General features: G+C 39.5%; 1 long non-coding RNA gene across 1 annotated transcript in view; it reads right to left on the bottom strand.

Annotated features, from left to right (window-relative positions):
- Positions 1–20493, bottom strand: part of LOC129532988 (uncharacterized) — a 34739-nt gene extending 14246 nt beyond the window's left edge. Inside the window, exons 1-3 of the long non-coding RNA XR_008678979.2 lie at positions 20397–20493; positions 7083–7236; positions 3066–3174 (exon numbers count right to left, since the gene is read on the bottom strand). This is a non-coding gene — a long non-coding RNA (uncharacterized lncRNA). The remainder of the gene's footprint in view (positions 1–3065; positions 3175–7082; positions 7237–20396) is intronic.
- Positions 20494–27074: the final 6581 nt, after the last annotated feature.

Raw genomic sequence — 27074 nt, forward strand, 5'->3', positions numbered from 1 at the left:
CTACTCAGGAAGCTGAGGCAGGAGAATCGCTTGAACCCAGGAGGCAGAGGTTGCAGTGAGCCGCCATTGCACTCCGTCCTGGGCAACAAAAGTGAAATTCCATCTCGAAAAAAAAAGGAAAAGAAAAAGAACTAGGCATGAGGTAAACAAGGAGATAGATACTTGAACAACAATATAAACCAAATAGATCAATGCTCATCTATAGACTACAACCAACAACTGCAGAATACACATTCTTCTCATTCTCCAGAGTAGACCATATGCTAGGTTATAAAACAAGCCTCAGTAAATTTAAAACGAATAAAATTATTAAAAGAGTATGTTGTCAGACTAAAATGTAGTCAAGTTAGAAAACAATGACAGAGAGAAATTTGGGAAACTCACAAATACGTGGACTTAAACAACACACTCCTATATAAAAATGAACGTGTCGAAGAAAAATCAGAGAAAGTATTAGTTTCTTAGAGCTGTCATAACAAAGTGCTACAAACTGAGTAGTTAAAAAACATTATTATCTCACAGTTCTGGAGTCTGGAATTTCAAGATCAAGGTGTTAGCCAGGCCATTCTCCCTCTACAGATGCTAGGGAAGGATCTATTCTAGTTTAAATGGGTGAATTGCATCTTATAAAGCTATTACAAAAAATGTATTGTAGACATCATGATATTTTTAACCTAAATACTTTAGAATGTACCTTCTAAGAACTGCTCCTAAGAAGTTCTGTAAGTAAATAAATGGGCATTTCCTCTGATCCACAGTTCTAGTGTTTCTGCGTGTGTGTGTGTGTGTGTGTGTGTGTGTGTCTGTGTTTTTGTGACTGTGCAAGTAGGGTAACATCTCAGACCCTTCACTGTTTCAGAGCCAATAGTACATAGAACCCTTCTGTACCTTGATCCAAGATATAGTGCAGACTTTCTCAAAAGACCGTCCAAGACCGTCTCTTGCCCAGCTTCTGGTAGTTTTTTGACTTATGGCTAAATAACTCCAATCACCGTTTTCCCTGTATTCATGTCTGTCCAAAATTCTCCATTTTATAAGCACACTAGTCATATTGGAGGCCTGGCCCGCCCTACTCCATTGTGACCTTATTTTAACTAATTACATCTGCAATGACCCTATTTCCCAATAAAGTCACACCTTAGACACAGGGACTTAAGACTTCAACATAGGCATTTGGCGTAGGGGGTACACAATTTAACCCATAACACAAGGGGAATTATGAAACACTTTGGGATGAACAGAAATGAAGACACAACACATCAAAATTTATGAGATACAGTTAAAACTGTACTTAGATGGGACTTTATAGTTGTAAATGCCTGTATAAAAAGTAGAAAGATCTCAAGTCAATAATTTAACCTTCCACCTTAAGACATTGGGAAAAGAAGAGCATCCTAAATATAAACCAAACAGAAAGAAGGGAATCATGAAGATTCAAGTGGAAATTAATGAAATGAAGAATAGAAAAACAGGGAAAATCAATAAAATCAAATGCTGGTTCTTTGAAAAGACCAAAAAAATTGACAAGCCTTTAGCTAGATTAATCAAGAAATAGAGAGAAGACTCAAATTACTAAAATCAGAAATGAAAGAGGGGACATTACTGCCAACCTTAAAGAAATAAAAATAATTATAAGGGAATACTATGAACAACTGTATCTCAATAAGTTAGATAACTTAGATGAAATAGATAAATTTCTAGTAAAATTGACTCAAGAAGAATTCAAATGGCATGTATAATAAGCAAAAACATTGAATTAGTAATAAAACGTTTTTAAAACTTCCCACAAAGAAAAGCTCAGGCCCAGGTGCTTCACTGGTGAATTCTACCAAACATTTAAGGAATAATTAACAGCGATTCTTCCCAAACTCTTCCAAAAGAACAGAAAAGTGGGGAAAACTTCCTAAATCATTCTATGAGGTCAGAAATACTCTGATACCAAAACCAGACAAAATTTCACATGAAAATAAAACTACAGACCAACATCTCTTATGAATATAAATGTAAAAATCCTCAACAAAATATTAGCAAACTGAACTCAGCAACATATAAAAGGATTATACACCATGACTAAATGAGTTTTGTCCTAGGAATGCAAAGTTAGTTTAACATTCAAAACTCAACTGATGTAACACACTTAATCAATAGAATGAAGGGCAAAGACCACACAGTTACTCAATAAATGCAGAAAGAACATTTGACAAAATCCAACAACCTTTCATGATAGAAACACTCAACTGCAATTCTACCCCTAGGAAAAATAAAAACATATGACCATTCATAAACACAAACAAGAATGTTAATAGCAGCATTATTCATCATAGTCATAAAGTGAAAATAATCCAAATGTCCATCAATCGATGAATGAAGAAACAAAATGTAGTATATCTATACAACGGAATATGACTTATCAGTGAGAAGGAATGGCATACTGATACATGCTACAACATAGATGACCTTGAAAACATTATGCTAAATAAAAGAAGCCAGTCATAAAAGACCACATATTGTATGATTCCATTCATATAAAATGTCTAGCATATGAATGTCTCTAGACACTGAAAGTAATTCGTGGCTACCTAGGGCTACAGGGGGCTGTAAGGATTGAGAGGTGATAGTTAAAGGGTATAAAGTTTATTTTGGAGGTGATGAAAATGTTCTACAATTCATTGTCTTGATGATTGCATGATTCTGTAAACATGCAAAAAAAGTAAATAATTTAAATGAATGAAAATGTATAATTTAAAATGTAGAATTTAAATGAATGTGAAACGTATAATTAAATGGGTGAATTGTATCTTATATAGCTGTTACCAAAAAATTTATTGCAGACATCATGACATTTTTAGTCTAAAAATACTTTAGAATGTATCTCCTAAGAACTGGCACTAAGAAGTTCTCTAAAGAAATAAGTGTTTATTTTCTCTGATCCAGAGGGCTAGTGTTTCTGCTTGCGTGGGTGTCTCGTGTATGTGTGTGTCTGTGTGACTGTACAAGGAGGGTGACATCTCAGGCCCTTCACTATTTCAGAGCCAGCAGTACATGAAACTCTTCTGAACACTTACCTAAGATGTAGTCCAGACTTTCTCAAAAGACTGTCCAAGTGATGATGGCATTTTTCAGCCTCCTCAGTGAATGACTCCATTTATTTGGGTGTGCCCAAATGACACCACTCTTGGAAAAGAAATGAGATAAAAAATAATGAGTAGGTCAGGCATGGTGGTTCATGCTTGTAATCTCAGCTCTTTGGGAGGTCGAGGTGGGAGGATCACTTGAGCCCAGGAGTTTGAGACCAGCCTGGCCAACATGGTGAAACCATGTCTCTACAAAAAAAAATTAGCCAGGCATGGTGGCACATGCCTGTGGTCCCAGCTACTCAGGAGGCTGAGGTGGGAGGATCACTTGAGTCTGGGAGGTCAATGCTGCAGTGAGCTGAGATCATGCCATTGCATTCCAGCCTGGGCAACAGAGCAAGACCCTATCTCAAAATAATAATAATAATAATATTAATAATGTGTAAAATTTTCTCCTCACTTGCTGTATTAGTCCATTTTCACACTGCTGATAAAGACATACCCGAGACTGGGAAGAAAAAGAGGTTTAATTGGACTCACAGTTCCACGTGGCTGGGGAGGCCTCAGAATCATGGCTGAAGGTGAAAGGCATGTCTCACATGGCAGCAGATAAGAGAAGAGAGCTTGTGCAGGGAGACTCTTGTTTTTAAAACCATCAGATCTCACGAGACTTATTCACTATCACGAGAACGGCAATGGGAAGACCTGCCTCCATGATTTAATTACCTCCCACCGGGTCCCTCCCACGACACATGGGAATTTAAGATGAGATTCGGGTGGGGACACAGCCAAACCATATCACTTGCCTAAGAGAAAATCTCTAACCGTAGACTTGTCTTTCTATCATTCCTGTCAGCCTGAGTTGCTGAATGACATGTGGAGGAGAGTCACCTGCCAACCCAGAAAACAAGCTCTGAACTCAGACTCGAATGCAAATTAGACTGCTCTCTTGTTGGCCTCACCACATTTTTGTGTCCTGCACTATAGCAGGAAGTGCAATCCTAACAGAGTCGTCTTTAGACTCACAAAGGAAGAGAGCTGCTCTTCTGTGTTCTCCCCACATTCCGTCCTCCAGTGCATCTTCAGAGAGATAAATCCCTCCTCTGAAGCTATGGCTCCTGATACTCATCAGTTTGCAGGAATATTTACCTCAGAAGCCAGGAGGATTTGCAGCTGCTACCTGACAAGGAAAAGGATCTCGTGGCTGGCACCCAGCCATGATCCTCCACTTAATCTTCGACTCTCCAGCCACACCCGCCTTCTAGGGGATGGCTCCTTCCTCATCTTGGCAAGCCTATGTCTGGTCTCCCATAGAAGTGAGTGCTGGGCACTGCCACTCTTACTGTGACAACAGGCTAAAATCAGTTTCCCAAGCAAATATACCACGAGTAAATATTGATTCTAGACCTCAGTATTTCTTCTTTTACTGTTATATTTATTTAATCCTGCATGTCCACAAGCAGATTTAGTCCATGTGCACAGGCTAACTGAGCTAATTCCCGTGGTACCAGGAGGGCTTCTTGACAAGTCTCCATTGACAAGAAGACCTCATGCTCCTTCTTCTATCATAAAAAAGTGGAAGTGGTTCAATGTGGTGGCTCAGATATGTAATCCCAGCACTCTGGGAGGCTGACGCAGGAGAATTGCTTGAGCCCAGGGGTTTGAGACTAGTCTGGGCAACATAACCAGCTCCCATCTCTATAAATAATACATTTTTAAAAAATTAGCCAGGCAGGCTGGGCGCAGCAGCTCATGCCTGTAATCCCAGCACTTTGGGAGGCCGAGGCAGGTGGATCACGAGGTCAGGAGATCGAGACCATCCTGGCTAACATGGTGAAACCCCGTCTCTACTAAAAATACAAAAAATTAGCCAGGCGTGGTGGCGGGCGCCTGTAGTCTCAGCTACTCGGGAGGCTGAGGCAGGAGAATGGCGTGAACCCGGGAGGCGGAGCTTGCAGTGAACCGAGATCGCGCCACTGAATTCCAGCCTGGGCAACAGAGCGAGACTCTGTCTCAAAAAAAACAAAAACAAAAACAAAAACACAATTAGCCAGGCATGGTGGCACGTACCTGTAGTCCCAGCTGCTCTGGAGGCTGAGGTGGGAGGATCGCTTGAGCCCAGGAGTTTGAGACTGCAGTGAGCCATGGTTGTGCCACTGCACTCTAGCCTGGGGACAGAGTGAGACTTTGTCTCCCCCTGAAGGAAGGAAGGAAGGAGGAAGGAAGGAAGGAAGGAAGGAAGGAAGGAAGGAAGGAAGGAAGGAAAGAAGGAAGAAAGGAAGGAAGGAGTGGGGAGGTAGGGAGGAAGGAAGGGAAGGGAGAGAAGGAAGGAAGGAAGGAAAAAGGGAAGGAAAAAGGAAAGGAGGGAGGAAAAAAGGAAGGAGGGAGGGAGGGAAGGAAAGAAAAGAAAGAAAGAGAGAGAAAGAGAGAAAGGAAGGAAAGAAGGAAGGGAGGGAGGGAGGGAAAGAAAGAGAGAAAGAGAGAGAAAAAGAGAGAAAGAAGTGGAAGTACCTTTACTTTTCAAACTAGCATTTGGCATAGGCTCAGACGCATTTTGAAACACTATAGGATTTTCATGGAAGACTATTTTTAAACTATCTGAGCGTCGGCAAGAAGGGTGGGTGCTTTTGAATATGTATTCTTATTACTAGAAAGTTTCCAGGATTGCTGAAATTACATTACAGTCTTAAAATCCTTTTTATTTGTTTATGGACAAAAATGGCTTAGACAGTCAGAATCCAACATAAAGCCACATGCAACTACATTTCCTAATATTAATATTCTGTGGAATAAGGTGACATTAGAAAGAGATTAGTTCCTGCTATGTAACACACATTTTTACATAAACGAATGTCTGATCCTATAGTTTCATGGCAGAACTTTAGGGCTGCAAATCAAAAAAGCACAGCATAGATTCATCTTGCCTCTTCCTGTGTGCCCTAAACAAACTGTAACCTTGAATCATGATTTCATTATCATAGACAGTAGAATTCCATCAAATATCTGTAGCACCACCTATGTCAAAGTTATGAAGGTAAAATCAAATTCTCAGTTTACATGTTTCACGCAATAATCTACAAATACATTTCTTCAATCTCCAAAAACTTATAAATATTTAATGCCACAGAGGCTTTTCAAATGCTCAGGTGAGAATAAGGTATGTTTGCTTTTTAGACTAAACTTTAGACTGAAACTCATAAATCACAAGGACTGTCAGTGAAGACCACATAGTCATCTTTCCTTTAGTCTAAACAAAAAGCCCTGGGAATGGGCCTCAGAAGAAAAATCTTTGAAGATGTGTAGAGAAGCCCCAAAATATATTTCTGTGCATCTCTATAATTAGTGTTATATCTACCTACAGCTATTGCATAAGTTGTGTATTATATATCACACTAGAGGCTTTTTAAGAGGTGATATTTCTCCTGCATATAAGTGTAAAACAAGCCATTTTCTGTAGTCAATAAGTTACTAGCTTCTGAGACCCATAAGAGAAATTCTGAATTGACAATTTTCCTCCAGAAAAGGTAGGAAAGAAGAACCCTGGCAAGTAATAATTTAATAATTTTTCTTCTTTATAACAATCAATACATCCAGTTTTTTTCTCTAACCAAGATCTATAAATACAATAAAAGTAAATGCTATTTCATCACAGAACATATTTTATATATATTCTGGCTAAAGATCAAATGCAATCTAATTTTCACAGTAAGTGGAGAATAATTGGCAAAGTCATGTGTCTTATCATTTTATTGGGTTTTATTTTAAAGACAGAAAAAAATTGTAAAGGAAACAATTTTTATGAAGTCTATCAACACTAAAAAATGTGCTTGTAAAACCTGGATCTGGTCTGAAATAGAATATGTGAAAGGCAAGTTCATGAAAATGCATGAACTATAAAAATGTTTTTCATTGCTGGTAGGTAGTCCCACCAGAAACCCATTATTAAATTAATAATTAACCCAGAAAAGAGAAAACTGAAAACAAATAAAGTAAATATGTAGCACTTACCGACCAACACCAGACAAGCTGAGTCTGAACAATTTTCTAGCTGATTCTGCTCCCAGCTTTTCCACTTGGAACATAGCAATCTTAAGCAGGATGCTCAGGCAGGAGCTTCTCAGGCAAGGGGTCTTTATCCTACAGGAGCTCTGTACCATGGCACCTAATGAGGTTTACCAAAAGAGTTGATAAGACAATCTACTCTGACTTTGTAGTGAGAACTTGGAGCCTGGGCTTGATGTTTCATGCTTATAATCTCAGCACTTTGGGAGGCTGAGGCAGGAGGATTGGTTGAGCCCAGGAGTTCAAGGCTGCAGTGAAGTATGATCGTGCCACTGCACTCCAGCCTGAGCAACAAAGCAAGGCACCGTCTTAAAAAAAGAAGATTGTGGCTGGGCACGGTGGCTCTTGCCTGTAATCCTAGCACCTTTCGGAGGCCAAGGCGGCCGGATCAAGAGGTCAGGAGATCGAGACCATCCTGGCAAACACAGTGAAACCCCGTCTCTACTAAAAATACAAAAAATTAGCCAGGCATGGTGGTGCGCACCTGTAGTCCCAGCTGCTCGGGAGGCTGAGGTAGTAGAATCTCTTGAACCCGGGAGGCAGAGGTTGCAGTGAGCCGAGATCACGCCACTGCTCTCCAGCCTGGGTGACAGAGCAAGACTCTGTCTAAAAAAAGCAAAACAAAACAAAACAAAACAAACAAAAAACAAACAAAAAAACAGATTGTACATTCATTATTAATTTGAGCATCAATATGTACAACTTTGAGGAGGCTCTGTCAGTCCTATCATCAACTTCTAGTTCCTCCATACTGAAAATCCTGGAATGGGTTTTCTGTTTATTTGGCTTGGCAACTCAGTCTCTGTCTGTCTCTCTCTCTGTCTCTCTCTCTCTCTTTCCTTCCCTTACTTCCTCCCTCCCTGCCAAATCTTTCATTCTGCCAATGATCACTTTGAAATAATCAGCTTTACTCTGCAAGCTACAATGATAGGAAGGCGGTTGAAATCCCGTTGTGGGAGTTTAGTCATCTCAGATTCAGGATCTGAGTTGAAAATAGAATTTCTGTTATTGCTCCTGGCTCATTTAAGCACTACTCAGAAAATATTTGCGGAGCTAGGCACTCTGTTCTAGTCACTCAGGATATAGCAGTGAACAAAAAAGTCCTTGCTCACACAGAACTTGTATTCTAGCTGGGAGAGACAAGAGAGTAAACAAATACGTAATATCCTGGGTGGTTGGAAATGCTATGAAGAAAAATAAAGCAGGGGAGGGAATAGAACATCAAGTGCAGGGGCTGAGGTGGTTTGCAATGGACTGGTCAGAGAAGGCTCTATGATGCGTTGACGTCCGAGCAGAGAGCTGAAGAAGAGCAGGTGAGTCAGACAGATTCAGGCAGAGACCCAAGCATTGGGGAGAGCAAGTGCAAAGGCTCAAAGGCAGGCATGTGCTGGGGTGTTCAAGGAACAAGAAGGAAATCAAAATGGCCGATGCAGCGTGAATCCGGGGAAGGAGGGGGCAATGAAGATGGCAAAGAATGAAGAAGGGAACCTGGAGCCAAGTAATGGCGGGACTTAGACAAGGGCAGGCATTTAGGGCTTTACTCTGAGAGAGGTGGGAAACCAGCTGAGAATCTTCAACAAAGGAGCGGCACAATCTGACTTCTGTTTTCAAAAGATTACCCTGGAAGGTATGTGAAAAAAATAGATTGGAGAATTACGAGGATAGAATCAGAGATATGAGTTAAAAGGCATTGTAACGCTGCCATTTTTAACTCTATTGGAGTAACTAGTGCTGGCCTTGCCCTCCTACTGTCAACAATTGGAAAACTGAACAACGGTATGAAACGCTTCATATCAAATTCAAATTTTCTATCAGACTTAGACACTGGACAAGCGATCTCACAGGACTTTGATATGTGATAAAAAGGGGAAAAACAGGGTAAGTCCCACCTCAGCTGTCTGCCTGGAGGTATTTTTTGGACTGTGCTGCAGGGAGAGAGAATCCAAGCAATATATGGGGATTTCATTAAGTGAGACAAGGGGGCCTCAAGTAGCAGGAATTTGCCAGGCAGAATACTGAGGGGCAGGATCTGTACAGATAAAGAGATACAGAAATCAACAGAGGGATTCCCTTGAGCCTATTGCTGACTGTTAATATGTCCATGGATGGGTCTGGCAAGGGTCTCCTGGGAAGCTGTAAGCCAAACAATTCTCAGAGCTCACATTGGGCTGGGAGATAATGAAAACATGCCAGCCAGGCACAGTGGCTTATACCTATAATCCCAGCACTTTTGGAAGCCAAGGTTTGCGGATCACTTGAGCCCAGGAGTTCAAGACCAGTCTGGGCAACATGGTGAAACCCCATCTCTACTAAAAATATAAAACTTAGCCAGGTGCGGTGGCATGCGCGCGTAGTCCCAGCTACTTGGGAGGCTAAGCAGGGAGGACTGCTTGAGCCCTGAGGCAAAGGTTGCAGTGAGCCAAGATTGCATTGCACCACTGCACTCCAGCCTGGGCAACACAGCAAGATTGTCTCAAAAAAAAACCAAAAAACAAAAAACAAACAAACAAAACCCCATGCCAACCAGTGTGGAAAAACCACACTAACGTCTAGGGCATTATTAAGATGATGCTTTAGATCTGGAGCTAAACTAGGCCTAGAGCAAGGACTATTTTTGATCTACCCCAGCAAAAGCCTGAGACAAGCCCCAAAAGGTGAAGCAGAACTGTGAGTTTCTTAACTACCTGCCAAAATAAATGTCAACACATTTTAAAGAAATTTAGCAAAACCAAGACATGAACAACATACTATTCAAAATTTTCAGCATCCAAGAAAAAATTGCTAGACATGCAAGAACAGAAAACAGTGGCTGAAAACCAGGAGAAAAATCAGTCAATAAGCTAGAAATATAGTGGCCCCCTCTTCTCCACAAGGGATACATTTTATGACCCCCCCCACCTTCCGCGGTGGATGCCTGAAACCATGGACAATACCAAACCCTATGCATACTATGTTTTTACCTATACATATAAACCTATGAGAAAGTTTAATTTATAAATCAGGCACAGTCAGAGATTAACAGCAATAACTAATAATAAAATAGAACAATTATAGTAACGTACTGTCATACAAGTTATGTGAATGTGGTCTCTCTCTCTCTTTCTCAAAATATGTCATTGTACTACACTCATCCATCTTCCTGTGATCTGCCAATCTGATAACTGAGACAGCTACCAAGTGACTAACAGGCAGGCAGCATATAAAGCTGAGATATACTGAATAAAGGGATGATTCACATCCTGGGCAGGACAGAGCAGGACAGTGGGAGTTTCCATCATGCTACTCAGAATGGCACACAATTTAAAACACATGAATTGTTTACTTCTGGAATTTCCCCTTTAATATTTTTAGACCACAGTTGACCATGGGTAACTGAAACTGTGGAAAATAAAACTGTGGATGGCGGCGGGGGGAACCACTGTAGAAGGCAAATTAAATGAAAGTAAGTAGAGGAAAGGGAATAATAAAGATAAGAGTATAAATTGATGAAATAGAAATTGACATCCAATAGAGAAAATTAATAAATCCCAAAGCTAGTTCTTTGAAAATATCAGCAAAGTTGATAAACCTATAGTTAAATTGCCAAAAATAAAAATGGAAAAGGACAGAAAACTGTTTGGGCCAAATTGTGTCCTCCCAAAATCCACATATGAAAGCCCTCATCCCCAGTGCCATTGTATTTGGAGATAGAGCCTTTAAGGAAATAATTAAATTAGGTCATAAGATTGAGGCCCTAAACAAAAATTAGCCCGGCATGGTGATGCATGCCTGTAATCCCAGCTACTCAGGAGGCTGAGGCAGGAGAATCTCTTGAACCCAAAGGCGGAGGTTGCAGTGAGCTGAGATCGCACCATAGCACTCCAGCCTGGGTGACAGAGCCAAACACTGTCTCAAAAAAAAAAAAAAAAAAAAAGATTGAGGCCCTAAACCATTAGCACTAGTGGCCTTACAAGAAGAGGAAGAGACGCCAGAGCTCTCTCTCTTTCTCCACACATGTATAGAAGAAACGCCCTAGAAGGACACAGGAGAAGGCAGCACTCTGCAAGCCAAGAGAGCCCTCACCAGAAACCAAATTTTCTGGCACCTTGATCTTGAACTTCTAGTCGCCAGAACTGTGAGAAAATAAATTTCTGTTATTTAAACCATCCAGTCTGCGGTGTTCTGTTATGGCAGCCCAAGCTGATAATAATAATAATGATAATACATATTTCAGTACCAAGAAACGGAGTGCCACTGTAACAAACACCTAAAAATGTGGAAGTGACTTTGGAAATAGATAATGGGTAGAGGCTAAATGAACTTTGAGGTGCATGCTAGAAAAAGCCTAATTTGCCATGAAAAGACTTTAGTAGAAATACGGATGTTATAGTCTGGTGAGAGCTCAAGAAGAAGAGAGGATAGCTGTAGAGAAAGTGAAAGCTTTTATCATCTTAGACAATATATATCATCATGAATAGAACGTTGATAGAAATAAGACATTAAATATGCCCCGGGTCAGAAAGAGATCGTCATGGCGGATGGCAGGCAGGACTAGATTGCAGCTCCAACTCGGACAGACAGCAGCGTGCGGAGCCTCGCATCATCAATTCTAGCTCCAGAACCACTGCGGAACAACCCAGCAATCCTGAGAGGACCGACAGACCCTCTGAAGGAAGCAGGCTGCTCCTGCAGGACCGGGAGACACCCCAAATACTGTGAGTGCCCAAACTGCGAAAGTGAGAAAGGGAGACCCTCCACCCCAAACACACACCCCCACTGGGGAAACGAAGGTCTAGTTTGCAGGAGAAGTTTCTGACCTTACCTGGAGCTGAGTCAATTCAGAGCTGAGCAACATACAGGGGTAGAGGAAGCAGCGGGAAAGGCCCTGGGAGCTCGCTGGGTCCCCAAGCAGGCCATTCCTGCCTGGCGCCACAGGGATCCTTTGGGATGGCGGCCAGAGGCGCCGGGGAAAATGTCACAGGGAGAAGGAAGTCTCCAGCTGAACTTTGTAACAATTTTTTTTTTTTTTTTTTTTTTTTTGAGACGGAGTCTCACTCTGTCACCCGGGCTGGAGTGCGGTGGTGCGATCTCTGCTCACTGCAAGCTCCGCCTCCCGGGTTCACGCCATTCTCCTGCCTCAGCCTCCCCAATAGCTGGGACTACAGGCGCCCGCCACCACGCCCGGCTAATTTTTTGTATTTTTAGTAGAGACAGAGTTTCACCGTGTTAGCCAGGATGGTCTCAATCTCCTGACCTCGTGATCTGCCCACCTCGGCCTCCCAAAGTGCTGGGATTACAAGCGTGAGCCACCGCGCCTGGCCACTTTGTAACAATTTGAACTGGATGAGAAGCCCCCTGGCCAGAACTCGGGGGAGGGTGCAAATCCGATGTGCAGACTCCACAAGCAGGGGAAGAACCAAAGCCCTTTTCTTTCACAGCTGGGAGGCAGGTAACCTGGGGCAAGTTCTCAAGCCCTGCTCGCCCACTACCTGGAAACAGACTCGGGGCTGTTAGGGGGGCATAGTGGAAGTGAGACTGGCCCTTTGGACTGCGTGGGAGCTGGGTGAGGCCTGTGACTGCCAGCTGTCCTCCACTTCCCTAACATCCTGCATGACTCAGTAGAGGCAGCCATAATCCTCCTAGGTACCCAACTCCATTGACCTGGGATCACCTGGGAACCTCACTGCCAACCCCCACAGCAGCTGCAGCAAGACCCACCCAGTGAGAGTCTGAGCTCAGACCCACCTAGCCCTGGCCCCACCTGATGGGCCTTCCCTACCCACCCTGGTAGCTGAAGACAAAGGGCATACACTGGGCATATACTCTTGGGAGTTCTAGGGCCCCGCCCACCACCGGCTTCTCACCATACTACCACAGCTGATGCTCTCTGGAAAGCGCCACCTCCCGGCAGGAGGCCAACCAGCACAAAAATAGAGCATTAAACCACCAAAGCTAAGAACCCTCACACAGTCCATTTCACCCTCCTACAACCTCCACCAGAACAGCTGCCAGTATTCACAGCTGAGAGACTCATAGATTATTCACATCACAGGACTCTCTTGCTGGGGGGCTAGACCCAGAAGAGAGATAACAATCAGTACAGCTTGGCTCACAGGAAGCCACATCCATAGGAAAAGCCAGGGAGTACTACATCAAGGAAAATCCCTGTGGGACAAAAGAATCTGAACAACAGCCTTCAGCCCTAGACCTTCCCTCTGACAGAGCCTACCCAAATGAGAAGGAACCAGAAGACCAACTCTGGTAATATGACAAAACAAGGCTCTTTAATACACCCCGAAAAATCACACTAGTTCACCAGCAATGGATCCAAACCAAGAAGAAATCCCTGATTTACCTGAAAAAGAATTCAGTAGGTTAGTTATTCAGCTAATTGGGGAGGCACCAGAGAAAGGCAAAGCAAGAAAATCCAAAAAATGATGCAATAAGTGAAGGGAGAAATATTCAAGGAAATAGATAGCATAAAGAAAAAACAATAAAAACTTCAGGAAACATTGGACACACTTATAGAAATGCAAAATGCTCTGGAAAGTCTCAGCAATAGAATTGAACAATTAGAAGAAAGAAATTCAGAGCTTGAAGACAAGGTCTTTGAATTAACCCAATCCAACAAAGACAAAGAAAAAAGAATAGGAAAATATGAACAAATCCTCCAAGAAGTCTGGGATTATAGTAAACAACCAAACCTAAGAATAATTGGTGTTCCTGAGGAAGAAGAGAAATCTAAAAGTTTGGAAAACATATTTGGGGGAATAATTGAGTGAGACTTTCCTGGTCTTACTAGAGACCTAGACATCCAAATACAAGAAGCACAAAGAACACCTGGGAAATTCATTGCAAAAAGATCATCGCCTAGGCACATTGTCATCAGGATATCTAAAGTTAAGATGAAGGAAAGAATCTTTAGAGCTGTGAGACAAAAGCACCAGGTAACCTATAAAGGAAACCTTTCAGATTAACAGCAGACTTCTCAGCAGAAACCCTACAAGCTAGAAATCTTTGGGCCCTATCTTCAGCCTCCTCAAACAAAACAAGTATTACTCAAGAATTTTGGATCCAGTGAAATTAAGCATCATATATGAAGGAAAGATAGTCTTTTTTGGACAAACAAATGCTGAGAGAATTCACCACTACCAAGCCACCACTATACGAATTGCTAAAAGGAGCTCTAAATCTTGAAACAAATCCTGGAAACAAATCAAAACAGAACCTCTTTAAAGCATAAACCACACAGAACCTATAAAACAAAAATACAATTTAAAAAGCAAAAATGAAAAACAAAAAAACCAAGGTACACAGGCAACAAATTGCATGATGAATCAAATGGTACCTTACATCTCAATACTAACATTGAATATAAATGGCCTAAATGCTCCACTTAAAAGATACAGAACCAGCTGGGCACAGTGGCTTGTGCCTGTAATCCTAGCACTTTGGGAGGACAAGGCAGGCGGATCACCTGAAGTCAGGAGTTTGAGATCAGCCAGGTCAACATGGCAAAACCCTGTTTTTACTAAAAATACAAGAATTAGCCAGGCATGGTGGCACATGCCTGTAATTCCAGCTACTCAGGAGGCTGAGGCAGGAGAATCGCTTGAACCAAGGAGGCAAAGGTTACAGTGAGCTGAAATCATGCCACTGCATTCCATCCTGGGTGACAGAACAAGACTCCATCTCAAAAAAAAAAAAAAAAAAAAAGATACACAATTGCAGAATGGATAAGAACTCACCAACCAACTATCTGCTGCCTTCAGGAGACTCACCTAACACATAAGGACTCACATAAACTTAAAGTAAAGGGGTGGTAAAAGGCATTTCATGCAAATGGACACCAAAAGTGAGCAGGGTTAGCTATGCTTATATCAGACAAAACAAACTTTAAAGCAACAGCAGTTAAAAGAGACAAAGAGGGACGTTATATAATGGTAAAAGGCCTTGTCCAACAGGAAAATATCACAATCCTAAACATATATGCACCTAACACTGGCACTCCCAAATTTATAAAACAATTACTAATAGACCTAAGAAATGAGATAGACAGCAACACAATAATAGTGGGGGACTTCAATATGTCACTGACAGCACTAGACAGTTCATCAAGACAGAAAGTCAACAAAGAAACAATGGATTTAAATTATACCTTGGAACAAATGGACCTAACAGATATATACAGAACATTTCATCCAATAACCACAGGATATGCATTCTATTCAACAGCACATGGAACTTTGTCCAAGACAGACCATATGATAGGCCACAAAATGAACTTAAATAAATTTAAGAAAATTGAAATTATATCAAACACTCTCTCAGACCACAGTGGAATAAAACTGGAAATCAACTCCAAAAGGAACCTACAAAACCATGCAAATACATGGAAATTTAAAAACCTGCTCCCGAATGAACATTGGGTCAAAAACAAAATCAATATGGAAATTTAAAAAATTCTTTAAACTGAACAACAATAATGATACAAGCTATCAAAATCTCTGGGATACAGCAAAGGCAGTGCTCAGAGGAACGTTCATAGTCCTAAATGCCTACATCAAAAAGACTGAAAGAGCACAAACTGATACTCTAAGGTCACACCTCAAGGAACTAGAGAAACAAAAACAAACCAAACCCAAACTTAGCAGAAGAAAGAAAATAACCAAGATCACAGCAGAACTGAATGAAATTGAAACAACAACAACAACAACAACAAAAATACAAAAGATAAATGAAACAAGAAGCCGGTTCTTTGAAAAGATAAACAAAATTGATAGACCATTAGCAAGATTAACCAAGAAAAGAAGGGAGAAAATCCAAATAACCTCATTGAGAAATGAAATAGGAGATTTTACAATTGATACCACTGAAATACAAAAGATCATTCAAGGCTACTGTGAACACCTTTATGCACATAAACCAGAAAACCTAGAAGAGATGGATGAATTCCTGGAAAAATACAACCCTCCCAGCTTAAATCATGAAGAATTAGATACCCCAAACAGAACAGTAACAAGCAGTGAGATTGAAATGGTAATCAAAAAATTACCAACAAGAAAAAGTTCAGAACCAGATGGATTCACAGCAGAATTCTACTGGACATTCAAAGAAGAATTGGTACCAATCCTTTTGACACTATTCCACAAGGTAGAGAAACCCTCCCTAATTCATTCTATGAAACCAGCATCACCCTAATACCAAAACCAGGAAAGGACATAATCAAAAATAAAACTACAGACGGATACCGCTGATGAACACAGATGTTAAAATCCTTAACAAAATAGTAACTAATCAAATCCAACAACATATCAAAAAGATAATCCACCATGATCAAGTGGGTTTCCTACCAAGGATGCAGGGATGGTTTAACATACACAAGTCAATAAATTTTTGATACACCACATAAAAAGAATTAAAAACAAAAATCACATGATCATCCCTTTATGATTAAAATTCTCAGCAAAATTGGCATACAAGGGACATACCTCAATATAATAAAAGCCATCTATGACAAACCCACAGCCAACATAATACTGAATGGGGAAAAGTTGAAAGCATTCCCTCTGAGAAGTGGAACAAGACAAGGATGCTCACTCTTACCACTCCTCTTCAATGTAGTACTGAAAGTCCTAACCAGAGCAATCAGACAAGAGAAAGAAAGAAAGGGCATGCAAATTGGTAAAGGGGAAGTCAAACTGTCACTGTTAGCTGATGATATGATCATTTACCTTGAAAACCCTAAAGACTCCTCCAGAAAGCTCCTAGAACTGGTAAAAGAATTCAGCAAAGTTTCTGGATAAAGATTAATGTACAGAAATCAGTAGCTCTTCTACACACCAACAGCGACCAAGTGGAGAATCAAATCACAAACTCAACCCCCTTTACAATAGCTGCAAAAAAATAAAATACTTAGGAATATACCTAACCAAGGAGTCGAAAGACCTCTACAAGGAAAACTACAAAACACTGCTGAAAGAAGTCATAGATAACACAAACAAAAGGAAACACATCCCATGCTCATGGATGGGCAAGAATCAATATTGTGAAAATGACCATACTGCCAAAAGCAATCTACAAATGCAATGCAATCCCCATCAAAATATCACCATCATTCTTCACAGAATTATAAAGAACAATTCTAAAATTCATATGGAACTGAAAAAGACCCCGCATAGCCAAAGCAAGACTAAGCAAAAAGAACAAATCTGGAAGCATCACACTACCTGATTTCAAACTATACTATAAGGCCATAGTCACCAAAACAGCATGGTACTGGTATAAAAATAGGCACACAGACCAATGGAACAGAATAGAGAACCCAGAAATAAACCCAAGTACTCACAGCCAACTGATCTTCAACAAAGCAAACAAAAATATAAAGTGGAGAAAGGACATCCTTTTCAATAAATACGGCTGGGATAATTGGCTAGCCACCTATCACACTACTGCACTCCAGCCTGGGCTGGAGTGCGACAGATTAGAGATCTTGGGTGACAGATTAGAGATCTTGATAAATAGAGAGATATACCTTGTTCATGTATTTTGTAATGTTAAGGTATTAATTCTCCCCAAATGGATCTACAGAACAAGCACAATCCCAGTCAAAATCCCAGAAGACTCTTTTTTTTTTGTATAAATTGCCAAGCTGGTTCTAAAATACAGAAATGAAAAGACCTAGAAGAGTTAAAACTATTTTGAAAAAAAAAGAACAAATTTGGAGGACTTACTCTATGTGCTCTCAAGGTTTACTATAAAGCTACAGTAATTAAGACAGCGTAGTTTCCATATAAGGATAGACATGTATCAATATATAGACACAGAGTCCAAAAATAAGCCCACATGTAAAAAAGATCAGCTAATCTTTGACAAAAGTGCCAAGGTAATCAAATGAGAGAAAAGATAATCTTTTAACAAATGATATTGGAACAACTAGTTATCTATATGGAAAACAAAATAAACCTTAAACCTTATTTCACACAATAGTGAAAAACTAGCTTTAAATAAATCATATATCTAATTGTAAAAGCTAAAATTATAAATTTTCCAGGAGAAAGCCTTCATAATCTTGGGAAAGGCAAAGCTTTTATAGACAGAACACAGAATGCACTTAACACAAAAGAAAAGTTGATAAGTTGGACTTTATGAACAAACATTTCCATACTTCAAAAGACACAATTAATCAAATATAAGCTCTGGTAAAAATAAAAAATACAAAAAGAAGAAAAAAACACAGATAAGAAAATGAAAAGACAACTACAGACTGGGAGAAATATTCACAAGACATATATCTGACCAAGAATTGTATACAAAATATATGAAGACATCAACAATCCAATATTAAGGTTAAATAATTTTTAAAAGTAGACAAAAATGCTACACACTCACAAGATAAGATACAGGAATAGCCATAAAGTGCATAAAGAGATACTCAATATCATGAGTCATCAGGCAAATGTAGACTAAAGCTTCAATGAAGCACCGTTACATATCCACTAAAACTGCTAAAATTACAAATATGACCACACCAAGTGTTGGTGAGAATGCAGAGCACTGAACATTGCTGGTAGAAATGTTAGATCATACAATCAATTATTTTGGAAAAGAACTCTGCAGAACTTTTAGAGATAAAATACAATCACTGAAAATGGAAGCTCAATGGAAAGTTAAACAGAAGATAATACATGTCTGAAAAGAAAATTAGTTATCCGGAAGATAGATTTAAAGAAATAACCAGAATATAGCACAAAGAGATCAATAGCTAAAAAATCTGAAAAATGCATTAAGAGACAGAGGTTAGTGTGAGAAAGTACAAGTCAGCTGCCTCGACCTCCAGAAGGAGAAGATAGAGAGGATAAAGATGATATCAAATAGCTGAATTTCCCAGAAATTGTTGAATATATATATCAATCTCATATACAACCAACCCAACTGATAACAAGGAGGATAAATTAAAACAATGCACACCTAGGAAGATCCAAACTGCAGAACACCAAAGAAAAAAGAAGACAGTGTAATAAAAGCAATCAGAGAGAAAAGATGAATTACTTAGTTAGGAAAGGCAATTATACTGATGACTTCTCAGCATCAACAAGGTAACTCAAAAGACAGTGGAACCATATTTTTGACGTGCTGAGATAAAATATCTGTCAACCTACAATTATGTTCTTGGTAAAACAAGCTTTCAAGAGAAGGGGTAAAATAAAGACCTTTTCAGGCAAACAAAAGCTGAACTTGACTTTAGGAGAATCACATGAAAGAAAAGTTCAAGGACAAGAATAAGTTAAATTATTACAAAAGGAAGGTCTGAGATTCAAGGAATGGTGAGCAAAGATACTGGCAAATATCAGGTAAATATAAATAAATACTGAGAATAAAACAATAAGAATGTTTATAGGGTCAAAGAAAAGTAAAAATACTGGACAGAAATAGTGTAGAATTTGGAAGGGGTGATCAGGATTATAGCCTTATAAGAACTTGTATCTTTTTATTAGAAGGTAAAGTTAGTAATTAATTTTAGACTGTTAACCATGCATTTTAAGTAACTAAAGTTACTGCTAAAATAATAGACATCACAATATAACTTCTAAACTAATAGAGAAGGAAAAATAAATAATTCATAAAGAAGAAAAGAGGCTAGGCGCGGTGGCTAACACCTATAATCCCAGCACTTTGGGAGGCCGAGGCAGGCGGATCACCTGAGATCAGGACTTCGAGACCAGACTGGCCAACAGGGTGAAACCCCATCTCTACTAAAAATACAAAAATTAGCTGAGTGTGGTGGTGGGCACCTGTAATCCCAGCTACTCGAGAGGCTGAGGCAAGAGAATCACTTGAATTCAGGAGGCAGAGGCTGCAGTGAGCCAAGATCATGCCATTGCACAGCCTGGGTGACAGAGCAAGACTGTCTAAAAAAAAAAAAGAAGAACAAATAGAAAATATACAACAAGATGTAATAAATTAATCCAAATATAAATAGATAAAAAAATAGTTAAGTGAAAGCTGCCAATTAAAAGACAAATATTATTAAACTGGAAAAAATATATGAAATCAAGATATTTATAAAAGACTTATCTAAAACATAAGGATACAGTAATTTTTTTTTTAAAAAAGGGCTAAGCATAGTGGCTCATGCCGGTAGTCCCAGTGCTTTTAGAGGCTGAAGCGGAAGGATGATTTGAGACCAGGATTTTGAGAATAGCCTGGGCAACATAGTGAGACCCTATCTCTACCACAAAATTAAAAATAAAAAAATTAGCGAGGCATGGTGGTACATACCTGTAGTCCCAGCTGCTCAGGAGGCTGAGGCGAGAAGGTTGCTTGAGCCCAGGAGTTTGAGATTATAGTGAGCTATGACCGTGCCACTGCATTCCAGTCTGGGCAACAAAGCAAGACTCTGTCTATAAAAAAAATGCATTTTAATCAAAAAAGTGAATAAAGATATGCCAGGTAAATGTTAACCAAAACAATTCTGGGTAATATTAGACATATATTATACCTAATGATTAAGATTCTACTCATTAGGAAGATACAACATTTATACAACTAATAATATAGTTTCAAATAACATGAAGTAAAAAATTGACAGCTACAAGAGATATTAACAAATCCACAATCATAGTTGAAGTTTTTCTAACATTTGTTTTAGTAATTGGTAGAGACAGATTTTTTTAAGTCAGTAATAATGTTAAAAATTAGAATAGCACAATAGACAATCAGGATCTATGATTTGCTCTCTCTCTCTCTCAGAATATATATTCTCTTCAAGTATACATTTACCCATTTAGAGAAGTGACCACATGCTAGGCTTTAAGAAAACCTCAATAAAGTCCAGCAGGTTGGTATTGTTCAGAACGTATTATTTAACCGCTAGACAATTACATTGGAAATCAATAGCAAAAAAGGTAGAAAATCCTCATACCTTTAGAGATACAAAACACAGTTCTAAAGAATTTCACAGAAGCGAGAGACTCTAATGGAAACTATAAAATATTTAAAATAGAATAACAAACTAGTACATATTAAAAATATATGAGATATAATGGTATTGAGAGTGAGTTTTATAGCCTCAAATGCTTAAACTGGAAAAGACGTCTCAACTGTGTGACCTAAGCATCCAATTTATGGAGCAAGAAAAAAACAGCTGAATAATTCCCCAAAAGTAGAAGAAACAACAAAATAAACATAAAAGCAGAAATGCATAAAATAAAAAACATAGTTCCAAGATAGAGAATCAACAAAGCTAAAAATTTGGTCTTTGACAAGACTAATAAAATAGACAACAGCAAGATTAATGAAACAAAAACAGAGAGACATATAAACTAATTAAGAATTAATATGCACATATCTCTAGAGGCTGGAGAGAAAACAGATTATAAGATATGAACAAATTTGGGACAATTCATTTGAAAACCTAGAGGAGATGAATACATCGTATTATGAGCTGAACTGTGTTCCCTCCAAATCCATATGTTAAAGTCCTAACCACCTGTACCTAAGAATATGCCTGTATTTGGAGATAGGGTCTTTAAAGAGGCCATTAAGTATAAATGAGATCATTAGGGTGGGCCATAATCCAATAGGATTGGTGTCATAAGAGGAGATAAGGACACAGATACACAGAGGAAAGACCGAGTGAAGACACGGGGAGAAGGTGGCCAACTACAAGCCAAAGAGAGGGGCCTTGGGAGAAGCCAACCCTGCTGACACCTTGATCTTGGACTTCCAGCCTCCAGAACTATGAGGAAACACATTTCTGTTGATTCAGCCATGCAGTCTGTGTCACTTTGTTATGGCAGTCCTAGCAAACTAATACACAAACTTAGAAAAAAATCTCAATCATTAGCAAAACTAAATCTGTAATTTAAAAGTGTTGTGCAGCTGGGAGAGGTGGCTCATGCCTGTAATCCTGGCACTTTGGGAGGCTGAGGCAGGCGGATCATGAGGTAAGGAGTTCAAGACCTGTTGGGCCCAACATAGCAAAACCCTGTCTCTAGTAAAAATACAAAAATTAGCCAGGCATGGTGGTGGGCATCTGTAATCCCAGCTACTCAGGAGGCTGAGGCAGGAGAATCGCTTGAACCTGGAAGGCCGAGGTTACAGTGAGCCGAGACCATGCCACTGCACTCCAGCCTGGACTAGAGAGCAAGATTCTGTCTCGAAAAAAAAAATTAAATAAATAAATAAAGTCTTGTGACACAAAAAAACAACAGATTCAAATGACTAGTTCTAGCTTGACCAAATATCCAAGAAACAGACAATTTCAGTTTCTTCCAGGGAATGAAAAAAGAGATTGTGAGGCTAGCCTGACATAGATATAAAAATCTTGAACAAAATATAAGCTGGGCCGGGCGCAGTGGCTCACGCCTGTAATCCCAGCACTTTGGGAGGCTGAGATGGGCGGATCACGAGGTCAGGAGATCGAGACCATCCTGGCTAACACGGTGAAACCCCGTCTCTACTAAAAATACAAAAAAATTATCCAGGCGTGGTGGTGGGCACCTGTAGTCCCAGCCACTCAGGAGGCTGAGGCAGCAGAATGGTGTGAACCCGGGAGGTGGAGCCTGCAGTGAGCCTAGATCACACCACTGCACTCCAGCCTGGGCAACAGAGTGAGACTCAGTCTCAAAAAAAAAAAAAAAAAAAAAATATATATATATATATATATATATATATATACACACACACACATATGCTAACCAAATGTAGCAATGTCTAAAGATAACACTGTTGATTAACATATTGGGTTGATCCTGGGAATTCAAGATCAATTAATATAACTCACCACTATAATAGATCTTTAAAGGAGAAAATTAAATAATGCAGAAAAGTCATTCGATAACATTCAATGTCCATTCATGATAAAAATTCAGCAAGCTGAGAATAGAAAACAACTTTCTTAATAAAAGACATCTTGCTTTTGTCCACTTTGTTAGTCTTGTGAAAGGCCCAGCCTTTGGCTGGGTTGATTCTCTTTATTGGAACTATGTTTTTTATTCTGTGTGTTTCTGCTTTTATAACTTTTTCTGTAAAAGACATCCTAAAAAAAAACTCTGAGAAAACATCATAAGTAATTATGAAATGTTGAAAACATTCTCTTTAAGAGCAGAAATACAACATGAATATCCACTGTCACCCTTTCTCTTTAAGATTGTTTGGAAAGCTTAGCCATGAAGTGAGAAAAGCCAAAAGAAAAAAAAAAAAAAAAAAGAGAGAGAGAGAAAGAGAGACACATAGAAGAATCGGATAGAAAGGAACAAAATTGTCATTATTTGCAAAGTGATACAACTGTCTACCTAGAACATTAATCTCTAGAAAAACTAGCATAATTAGTAAAATTGTATAGCATGCTTGCTAAATAATATCAATTCACAAAAACCAACATTGTAATGCACTTGTAATGTATTGTAATGTAAAGATACCATTTGCAATCATAATAAAAATATAATACTCAGTACAAAACCTAAAAAAGGATGTGCAAATCCTTCATAGGCTGCATTTTATTTTATCTATTAAAAATTGTTTATATTAAAGGTGCACAACATGACATTTTGATATAAATATACACAGTGAAATGATTACTATGTTCCATCATCTCATATAGGTTCCTTTTTTGTGGTAAGAGCACCGAAAAATCTATACACATAATGAAAGGAGATCCTGACATTTGGGATAACATAGATGAACCTGGAAGACATTGTGCTCATTGAAATAATTCAGGCACAGAAAGACAAATACTGCATAATCTCATGCATAGGTGGAATCTTTTTTAAAATGGCGAACACATAGAAACAGAGTAGAAAGGTGGTTCCTGGGAGTGGAAGGAGGGCAAGGAAATGAGAGAGGTAGGCCAAAGGGTTCAAAGTTACATAGGATGAATAAGTCCATAGATGTAACATACACCATGAGAACTATAGTTAATAATATTGTCTTGTATACTGGAAATTTGCTAAGAGGGTAGATTTTACGGGCTGCATTTTAACAGGATTTTTAGGTGATTTGTATGCACATTATAGTTTGAGAAGAACTCTTTTAGTGCAGTGGTTTTATCCTTAGCTGCATATTATAATAAAAACTTTATACACACACATGTTCCTGGACTCCCCTCATTCTAATGTGTAATAGGATTGGCATCAGTGTATCAGTACAGTTCAAAAGGCTCCCCAGGTGATTCTCATCTAAACCATTACTCAACTGGGTGATGGGAGAATGTGCTTGGAGAAAGGCACATGGAGGCTTCCAAGATACTAGTAATATTCTATTTTTTCATTTGGGTGATGGATATATTAGTACACTAGTCTTTAAATCATACACATATGTTTTATACATTTTGTAGTATTTTAAATTTCAGTGTAACACAATTAAATACCTCCTTAACAGCAGTAGTGTAATTTTTATTATTTAGTCATCTCATTACTTCCCTAATGCTGGGGACACATTCCTATGTTGTCTTTCTTAATTATCACAGAAATTTGGGATGTCTTCAAGTCACACTACCTGATATGGTTTGACTGTGTGCCCACCCAAATCTCATCTTGAATTGTAGATGCCATAATGCCCACATGTTGTGGGAGGAACTCAGTAGGAGGTAATTTAATCACATGGGAGATTACCCTCATGCTGTTCTCATGATACTGAGTGAGTTCTCACAAGATCTGATGGTTTTATAAGGAGCTTTTCCTCCTTTTGCTCGGCACTTCTCCTTGCTGCTGCCATGTGAAGATGGGTATGTTTGCTTCCGCTTCCGCCATGATTGTAAGTTTCCTGAGGCCTCCCCAGCCATGCTGACTGTGAGTCAATTAAACCTCTTTCCTTTACCCAGTCTTGGGTATATCCTTATTAGCAGTGTGAGAATGGACTAATATACTACTCATCATATAAATTTAAGCAACACCAGAAACAAAACTTGAATATGAGTCTGCCATTTTGAATAAATAAACCCATCATGGAATTGAAACACCTGAATGGCACATTCAAGATTTCACCGGATCAGCTTTTGCCAGTAAACGCCTGGCCAAGACTTTGGCTAATTAGAAAGTGCACTTTAACACTGGTGGTTTTTTTCCTTTCTTGCAAATAAAAAACTCTCATGAGCAGGTTTTCCTAACAGCCTCTAGAAATTTGGCCAATCTTCACATACTCCAATAATAAGAACAACCATAAACAACAATTTGAACTTGGAACTTAAGGCTCAACATACAAATTATTTTATCATAACAATGGAAGAAATCATATTTGTGTCACAATACTTTCGAAGGGAAAGTAGCCTGTGACTCTGTGCAGATGAAATGTAAATGCAGAGAAATCGCATTTTCTGTATTTAATTTTGATTGTAGGGAAATCGGTATCTTCATAGAGTCTGTTACAGACACACACTGGCCCTGCCCCACCTTTGAGAGGTCTCCAGTGTCTTCTTCTTTTCAAGGTTGCTTTTCAGACCTCATAATGTTGAGAGAGGTGTCACAAGGAGAATTCCCAACCCCTGAGCAAATGGGCAAAGTTGCAAGTACCCAGCAGAGCTGCTCAAATATTTCTGCAACCAGAAATCCTTCATAATTGAGTGGGAAGCTTCTAGTAACCAGGAACAAAAAGCTGAGGAATTATTACAGGTTTCTTGAAAATTATTGGATTTTTTTTTTTTTAGAGATGGGGGTCTCAGTCACCCATGCTGGAGTGCAGTGGCACAGTCACAGCTCACTGCAGTCTCAGACTCCTAAGCTCAAGTGATCCTCCTGCCTCAGCCTCCTGAGTAGCTGAGGCTATGGGAGCTACATGTCTGGCTAACTTAAAAAAACTTTTTTTTTTTTTGTAGAGACAAGGCCTTGCTTTGTTGCTCAAGCTGGTCTTGAACTCCTGGCTTCAAGTGATCCTCCTACCTCAGAATCCCAAAGTTTTGGGATTACAGGCATGAGCCACCATGCTCAGCCAAATTATTGGATTCCTCTTCTTTTTTTTTTTTTTTTGAGGCAGAGTTTCACTCTTTTTTGCCCAGGCTGGAGTGCAGTGGTGCGATCTCGGCTCACTGCAACCTCTGCCTTCCGGTTTCAAGCAGTTCTCCTGCCTCCGCCTCCTGAGTAGCTGGGATTACAGGTACCCGCCACCACGCCCAGCTAATTTTTTTATTTTTAGTAGAGATGATGTTTCACCATGTTGGCCATGCTGGTCTCGAACTCCTGATCTCGTGATCTGCCCACCTCAGCCATCCAAAATGCTGGATTACAGGTATGAGCCACTGTGCCTGGCCTGGATTCTTTAAAGAAGCCAGAATTAGAAGGAGTCATCAATATTTGACAACAGCATTGCATTAAAGTAACGAATCACAGAATTATAAAGCCCTAAGTTAACTTAGAGAAAAAACTCAAATGTCCTTAGGGAAGCTGTGTCTCTGAGAGGCTAAAAAACTCTCTTAAAGTCAGACAAGAAGTTTGTGACAAGATCGGGGTGAGACAATAGCAAAGACTTGGAACCAACCCAAATGTCCAACAATGATAGACTGGATTAAATGTGGTACATATACACCATGGAATACTATGCAGCCATAAAAAACAATGAGTTCATGTCCTTTGTAGGGACACGGATGAAGCTGGAAACCATCATTCCCAGCAAACTATCACAAGGACAAAGAACCAAACACTGCATGTTCTCACTTATAGGTGGGAATTGAACAATGAGAACCCTTGGACACAGGAAGGGGAACATCACACACCGGGGCCTGTTGTGGGGTGGGGGGAGGGGGAGGGATAGCATTAGGAGATATACCTAATGTGAATGACGAGTTAATGGGTGCAGCACACCAACATGGCACATGTATACATATGTAACAAACCTGCACGTTGTGCACATGTACCCTAGAACTTAAAGTATAATAAAAAAAAATATATATATATATATATATAAAAGATCAGAGTGAGAATCCAGGTCTCCTGTCTCCTTGAACTACCACTATTACAAAGACTC

Source organism: Gorilla gorilla, chromosome 3 (assembly GCF_029281585.2).
Source record: "Gorilla gorilla gorilla isolate KB3781 chromosome 3, NHGRI_mGorGor1-v2.1_pri, whole genome shotgun sequence".
Taxonomy (NCBI): domain Eukaryota; kingdom Metazoa; phylum Chordata; class Mammalia; order Primates; family Hominidae; genus Gorilla; species Gorilla gorilla.